Below are 8114 nucleotides of genomic sequence, written 5' to 3' on the forward strand. Positions count from 1 at the left end.
ACACAGGATTGACAGCAGCAGCCAAGAGAGCAGAGACCAGGTGAGTGAGGGCACCACTATAGACTGGGACGGAGATGGCACTGGCTGTGGGTAGGAAGTGCTCAGGAATGTAGAGCTTCAGTTAGGACTTGCTGACTGTTTGGATGTGGCAGAGCCATTCTGATGATGAAGTCAGGAGGAGAAGTTTGCTTTGAAGGGCCGTTTAGATAAGTTTATTCTGAGACTAAAATATTCCATCTCTCAGAGAAGCTCAAAGCTCCTTAAGACAGAAGGTAAGCAACTCAAAATAGCTCCATCAGGTCCCTAAAACTGAAGAGATTCACTAGGCTCCCTTCTTTCCTCCTGAGAGTAAATAATAAAGACTGCTGAGACCTACTCTCAGCCACACCACGCTACAAAGAAGACTGAGACCAGACCAGCTGCCCAAAGAAGCTGAAACCAGCCGAGCTGCCTGGAAGAGGTTTAGACTAACTAAGTCACTTGAAAAGGACACTCTCCAACCTGTTGAGCTCCCTGCAGACTCTGCAGTGTGCTCCAGGTTGCTAGTTCTTCTTGTCATCCATGCTGGGGTGTGTTTGGTGATGCAGCTATTTTTGAAGAATTTTGCTCCTGTAAGTAATCCCTCACCCACACTCCTGTAAGTAACCCCAACAAAACTCATTGGTTTACTAAGTTGAACTTGGGAAATACCCATGTTTTGATCTGTGGTAGGTTCCCTATCTGGGATGAGTAAGAGTGCGTGGTTGCTTCTCTTTCTGTCTGTCTCTCTGTGGTTGCATGTGTATCTCTAGCTGTCTGTCTGGCTGTCTAGCTATCTCTGTGTGTGTGCCTCTGTGTCTTTGTGTGGTGTGAAAGTCTGTCACAAAACAAGGGCTTAGAATGCAGGAACTAGAATTTATTTGAAAATGTTTAATTTTAGTTGACCCTTAAACATCCACGTGGTGAATTCAATTAGCAAAATTTACACCTGGAAACATTCATTGAGCACTGCCAAGTAACAAGCTGTATTCAAAATGGAATGCATGTGCTGTACTTTATAAAACTTCTACACTTTCCCATGAAGGCAGGTGATGATATTCTTGCTTTAGGTGTCCAGAAAGGAAACTGAAATACAGACAGGGCAAATCACTTGGCTAATTTGCACATGCAGGAATTGTACCAAGATAATCTGGTTCCAGAGATTGTGCACCTATGAAATTTCCAAATAATTAATAAAAATACTATTGGGGGAAAATTACAAATGACATGTGCAAAAAACTTAAATGACACAGATAAGAGTCAAGAAAACAAGACTACTTAGGGCATGGATTAATGAGAAAACCAAACACTAGTTTTTACTAAAGAAACACAACATTAATATGAGTATTAATGACATTCTGCTACACCATAAATCATTCAGCCATCATCAGAGAAGTTTCCTCCTGAAGATAAGAACTAATACAGAGACCCACAGCTGGAGAAGGTGCAGACAGTGAGTAGAGACCTTGAAACAGTCTGAATGGGACGTCTTCGTCAACACCTCTTCTCAGGGCACAGGGAACTAACTATACAGAGATGACGCAGAATGATTGTTAAGAGCCAGATGGGAGGGATGATACTAAGGAAAGCAATTATTGTGGCTAGCTATCAGTTCAGAGGTTTAATTCTTCATCATCATGGTGGGAATTATGGAACCATGCAGGCAGACATGGTGCTGGAGATGATAAAGAATTAAATCTCTGAACTGATAGCCAGCCCCAATTAGATGTTTTCCTTTAGAAGAGTTGCTGTCGTCATAATGTCTTTTCCCAGCATCGAAACCGTTACTAAGACAAGAACCTCGGGCTAATTTAAGTTCTTCAGTTAAAAAAAGCAATATTTTAGGCTTATTCTGTGCCTTGGTGATAGATCATTTGCTTAGCACACATGTAGCCTGGTGTTCAATTCTTAGTACTGCCAAAATAAAATGTATCTTATTTTGTAAAATAAAGTTTTTCATATTTGATAAAAGAGTTTTGCAGTTATATTTTCCCTTAAAACATAGCTTTAAGAATAATTGTCTATATGAGAAATACAAGAATACATGGCTGGAGAAATAGATCAATGGTTAAGAGCACTTGATGCCCATGGAGAGGAACCAGGTTTGTTTCCCAGCATCCATCTCTTGTTTCACAGCCTTTTGTAACTTTAGTTCCAGGGCAGCTGTTGCTCTCTTATGACTTCTGTGAGCACTAGGCGTGCAAATGGTGTGCATACATACATGATGGCAAACACTCGTATGCATAAAATGAAGTAAATACAAGGAGAAATACAAGAACACTAACTGACGTATCAGGGATTATCTGGATTATAGTAAGATACAGTAAATTCCAGACAAATGTTACAAGAGATTAAATATGGTTCATGATAAAGAAGTCAGTCTCCTTAGAAAGTGTACTAACTCTTAATAATGAGAGTTTAAAATAAGTGAGGCAAATATTATAGTAGAAATAGATAAGTATATCATTGCATTTGGAGTCTTTTTGCCTCCTTTTCAGTAATCATTAGAATGAGTGTACAAACATCAATAAACATATGAAGAGTTGAAAGACAGTATTATCTACCAACATGGTATAACATAGCTAGAGAACACTCAATTAGACAATTGAATTAGTAGTCAAAAGTCTCTCAAAAATAAAATTCCAGTATCACTCAGCTTCAGTGAAATCTCTATCAAATACTAGAGGAAGAAATGATGCAACTCTGTACATAATTTCCCAAAAAAAACCGAAGAGGAAAAAATGCTTTTCAACTCATTTCATAGGACCCTTATTACTCTGATCTGAGAGGCAGATAAAGACAGCACAAATATAAAAAGAAAAACCACAAGACCAGTATCTCTAATGAACTTTAGACACAAACCTCTCAAAAAAAAGTTAGTAAAGTCAACTCCAAAATATATAAAATTACTGTTCCTCATGTCTAAGTTGGATTTGTCTAGGTATACAAATTTGTTCTATATTTGAAAAAGCACTGCAATCCCTTAACATACAGAAAAACACACATGATTATGTTAATTTGAGGCAAAAAAAATCTGTTAAAATTCAACAGCTGTTTATAATAAAAATGAAACTCTTTCCAGTTGGTAATAATTCACATTACATCATACTTCAAGGTGAAGAACAATGTTTTCTCCTTTCAGGTTGGCAAGCAAAGGATGCCAGTTCTCAGCTTTTTCAGTCTTCTGCCGCATAGCACTGGGAGTTCTAGCCACAGGGGAAAAAAGGCAAAAGATCCATGGACAACAAATACTTGTATGAAAAGATATTCCACACCATCATGGAAAGCAAGGTAAAACCTGCAGTAAGATGTTACTACTTGGCTGTCATAACAGCTGCAATAAAAATCAGTGATATAAATGCTGGCCAGGATGTTCAAAACTTTCTATTCTTGTGTTTTGCTTGTAGGACTATAAATTAGTTATGGTCACTGCCTCAGTCGATGATCCATTGCTGTGAAGAGACACCATGACCAAGGCAACTCATAAAGGAAAGCATTTCATTGGGAGCTGGCTTACAATTTCAGAGGATTAGTCCATTATCATCATGGCAGGAAGCACTGCAGCATGCACACAGACATGGTGCTGGAGAAGTAGCTGAGAGTTCTGCATCTGGATCCAAAGGCTGCAGGAAGAGAGTGACACTGGGCTTGGCTTGGGCCTCAAGCCCACCACCAGTGACACATTTCCTCCAACAAGGCCACACTTCCTAATTCTTTCAAATATTGCCAATCCCTAAGCATTCAAATATATAAACTTACCGAGGCCATTCTTAGTCAAACCACCACGGTCACTCTGAAGAAGAACTTGGTACTTCCTATTAACACTAAATATATAGTGTTAACATTATATAGTAACACTAGATGTAAGTATATAACTCTGAAACTGAGCTGTTGGATATTTATCTCAGAGAAATGGAGCCTTAAGAGGCTTTGTTTTCCATCTCTTAAAGTTTTCAATCGACTGCATGTGAGTGACCAACATTACGGGTAAACTGCTTCACCTGATTTAAATATTAATCATATCTACAAAATACTTTTACTTATACTTATAGATCAATGACTATTTGACGAGATATCTGTGTGAAATACTCTAAGTGACATACAAAATTAAGCACCACAAACTAGAATGAAACAACGTCTGGTTTTAGCTATTCTGAAACCACTTCTCTGTGTACTCTTTGGTACATATTGTCACCATCTGCACACCACACTTATCAGGTTACCCTGCACATACACATAGGGGTAGAAATGCCAAGCTCTTTTCTCTTTCATGGGTCAACATATTAAGGCAAATTTGGCCTTCCACAATATGATCTGACCTGGTAATTATCTTCCATATCTGGTTCACTGTGGACCTGATATTCACACCCCAAATTTTGTAGAACCCACTTCATAACCTTCCTTCACACTCAACAACCTCATTCCTTGCCATAAGAGCTTGATTTTATTTTCACCATTATTGACCACTTCCTGTAAAAATCCTTTCTTTGTGGTTGTCCACCCTGCAGCAGCCGGCGCTCTGGAGAATTGCTAGATGGTTCTGAGGTCTCCTATCTTCTTTCCTTACTTGCTGTCCAGGTCATCCTCCGGACAATGGAACACTCACCGGTTAGGTCAGCCATGGCCTATCTTCATTCAGCCTTTCAGCTGCTGATTGTGGGCAGATGGTACTGGCCCTCTCCCTTTCTTAAGATTAAGAGGAAGGGTCTGAGTTTTGAGAGAAGGCTTTTCCCCTCAAACTTTTCAGACAGTTTCTGATGTCTTTGGTGTTATGGGTAACTGGAAAGAAAACAGGGAGAATGCAGTTTAGTTTGCAGGGAAAGGGTGGAGGAAGGATTATAAAATCAAGGGATTTATGGAGAGGTGTATGGCCTGAAGGTTGTGTTCTATGAGAGGACAGGGTAGAAGTGATGGGCCAAGGAAACAAGGAGAACAGGAGGAGAGCTTTAGATAGCTCATCACACCTTGATATTGTCCCTAGATCTGGTTGAGAGGGGAGTTTTCCTTTCCTTCCCTCCTTTGGTGTTTGGGGTCACTTTGTGAATTTCTGTAATATGTGCTGCTCGTTTTCTTTTATATTCTCCATCTCTACACTACCAAAGGGTCTGTCCCAGTCCTCCTGCCTTCATATATATATATATATATACAGGCTAAGGGAGGCCACTCCCTTAGACTTAGTTTGATTTGCAGCCATGCACCTAGCCAAGAGGGTTGTGGGGACTTAGCCATCCCTGAATCCGGGGTGGGAGAGGGAAGCTAATATTCATAGTATATTATTTTCCCTTTCCATGGGGTAGAAGGTATGCGGTACTCCAATAAACTCTAGATGGAGAAAGGGATCATTATTCAGTACCTCTTTGCCTTCCCAACTGGTCTTCTATTATCTTATCTACTTGTATTCCAGTGAATTACATAGGATTGAGAAAATGGTTCATACAATCGTCTTCTTTAGGTACCCTATTCAGTTCATTCTACTTTTGTCCACCATTCATAACTACCTATTGCTCATATGTCTTATATAAAACTCTTCCAAGATTAATATGACTGTATTAAGCTTCTGTGGAGATATAAATCATCAATATTCCGTTAAAATTACTCTTTGTTTAAATTAATTAATGTGTGTGTGTGTTTGTGCGCACGCACACGTGTGTTTGTCAGATGATAGCTTGTCAAAGTCAACTCTTTTTTTCAACCATGTAGTGCCCAGGAATTGAACTTTGGTCCTCAAGCTTGATGGCAAGCACCTTTACTCACCAAGACATCTCACCTGCCTGAATCATCTCACTTCCAGACTACAAACTGTTTTGTGCAGCCATGTATGGCTACTAACACAGAATTTTTCTATCCATTTACTTTTCTTTTGTCTTTAGGGCCCACCTCCATTTTCTGCTGTCCAAGTTGAAGTCAGTGTCTTCCAGATGTCAGTAAATAATCTTGTTCCTCTAGCCATTATTATTTTGTTTCAAATATGTGGATTATGTTGATCTCAGTCAGTGAAATGTGGAGGTTAGGATTAAGAGTGTAGCGGCTGAGGCAGATACTCCTCTGCTGTAAGTCATGCTATAGAAAGCTACTACATAAAATGAATATATATTGGATCTTGGAGAGTGCCTTAAACATTTCTTTTCTGTTGCTATGATAAAATACACTGACAAAATGAACTTGTGGGAGAGAGGATTTTAGGTCCATCCTAATGGAGAAATCAGTGTGTATTTTGAGAACAATGATAACATTATATCTATAATCAGGTATGAAAGCATCTCCGTGCTCAACTGGCTTTTGCCATTCTTATACAGTTCAGAATCTCCTGTCGAAGGAATGGTGTCACCTACAGTGGGTGAATCTTCCCACTTCAATTAATATAATCAAGACAATGGCCCACAGACATGGCCGCAGGTAATCCCTTACTGAGACTCTCCTCCCCATTTGCTTGTAGATTGTGCAGGTTGACAATTAGCTCTAAGCATCACAGACCTCCATATGACCAAAAGTGGAAAGTAAATCATCTTTACACACAGATCATAGTGCCATGCAAGAAATTCTTTCAATCTGAAGAAATTCTTTTAGAACTAACCATGGAGTTCAGCAAGGTTATATCAGATCAACAGAAAGTATCAATTATATTTTTACTTTATAATACATATTTGGAAACTGATGGTGAATTTAAAAATCTACTTATTCTCTCTCTCTCTTTCTGTGTGTGTGTGTGTGTCTGTGTGTGTGTTTATGCACATGAACCTCTATGTGCATGTGGAGGTCAGAGGACAACTTGCAGAATAGAGTTCTCTTCAGCTGTGTGGGTCTTAGAGGTTGAACTTAGCTCATCAGGCTTGGAAGCAAGTGTCCTTAACACACTGAGCCATCATTCTGGCCCAAATTTATGGTGAATTTACAACAGGTTTAGCAAAAGTCACATACTTAAGAATGAAACTGGTGCAGACATGCAAATTTGTGCACTGAAATCTACAGAACAGATAAGACAATAAAAGCCTATATATATATATATAGATAGATAGATATAGATGGATTGATAGACAGATAAATAGATAGATAGATAAATATTGCTTGTTGAAGAATTAAAAGATGTCCTTGTTAAGATATCATTTTTCTAAATTCACTGAAAATTTTCAGGAAATACAACCAAAATCCATATGCAAAGCTGTATGTCAAAGGAAATTGCTACACAACAGTCTGATATTTTATAAAAGTCACAAACCTATGGCAAGCTAATTCCAGAAATCGAGTGAATCTCAACTAAGAACAAATAAAAAAAATCCACACAAAGGCATGTCATAACCAGAACACTAGATAACTAAATATAAAGAAATGATTTTGTATACTCTGGAGCTGGTGCTGAAGCAGTTCTCAGCTGTTCAACATAAATGGCAAGAATCCATCTCAAGTCTTCTGCAGCAGTAAGCACTCTTAACCACTGAGCTATCTCTCCAACACCAAAGCAATAAATTTCAAAGTATTAAGAAAAAAAAATGACAACCTTCCTCTTAGGAAATATTTTAGGTGGCAAGAGATTTCTTATAAGAAATCATGTGATGCATACAACAACTTCTATGGACCTGAATGTGTAGAGAGAGTCATGCTTCACTCTTGACTAAGGCAAGGTTTCTGAATATTCTCTTTCTTGTTTTTATCTTGGACTCAGCCATATACTCCACACTTGGCAGACTCTAAACGACATGGTAAAAAGAAAATGTGGGAAGAGACTGGAGCAGGGAACAGTAGGCCTGGTTTCTAGGCTACTCATAAACACTGAAAAAAAAATCTCAGCTACATAGAAAAAAGAACGAATTGAGTCCTGGCGCTATTGATCTCTGCAGTAACATTTTTCATCTGTACAGTGAAGTTTTTCTTTCTTTTAAAAATTATTATCAGACATGGCCTTACCATGTAGCCCAGGCTGGCTTAGCATGAGATCAAAATGTTTTCTTGCTTCAGCTTAAATAAAAAACATAACTCAATCCTGCATGCTGGATGCCTGTGATGATGGCTTCTTCTGAAGTCTTTTTATAGATAACTTCGTCTGTGTTTTCAGTTATTTGTCGTGTGTGTGTGTGTGTGTGTGTGTGTGTATGTATGTA

At 38.6% G+C, this 8114-nt stretch overlaps 1 long non-coding RNA gene across 1 annotated transcript; it reads left to right on the top strand.

Annotated features, from left to right (window-relative positions):
• The first annotated feature begins 2524 nt into the window (after positions 1 to 2524).
• On the top strand, positions 2525 to 5866 carry LOC132651477 (uncharacterized). The gene is made up of 2 exons (XR_009589122.1): positions 2525 to 3309; positions 3426 to 5866. It is a non-coding gene; the product is annotated as an uncharacterized LOC132651477 (long non-coding RNA).
• Positions 5867 to 8114: the final 2248 nt, after the last annotated feature.

This window comes from Meriones unguiculatus, assembly GCF_030254825.1.
Source record: "Meriones unguiculatus strain TT.TT164.6M chromosome X unlocalized genomic scaffold, Bangor_MerUng_6.1 ChrX_unordered_Scaffold_30, whole genome shotgun sequence".
Classification (NCBI taxonomy): domain Eukaryota; kingdom Metazoa; phylum Chordata; class Mammalia; order Rodentia; family Muridae; genus Meriones; species Meriones unguiculatus.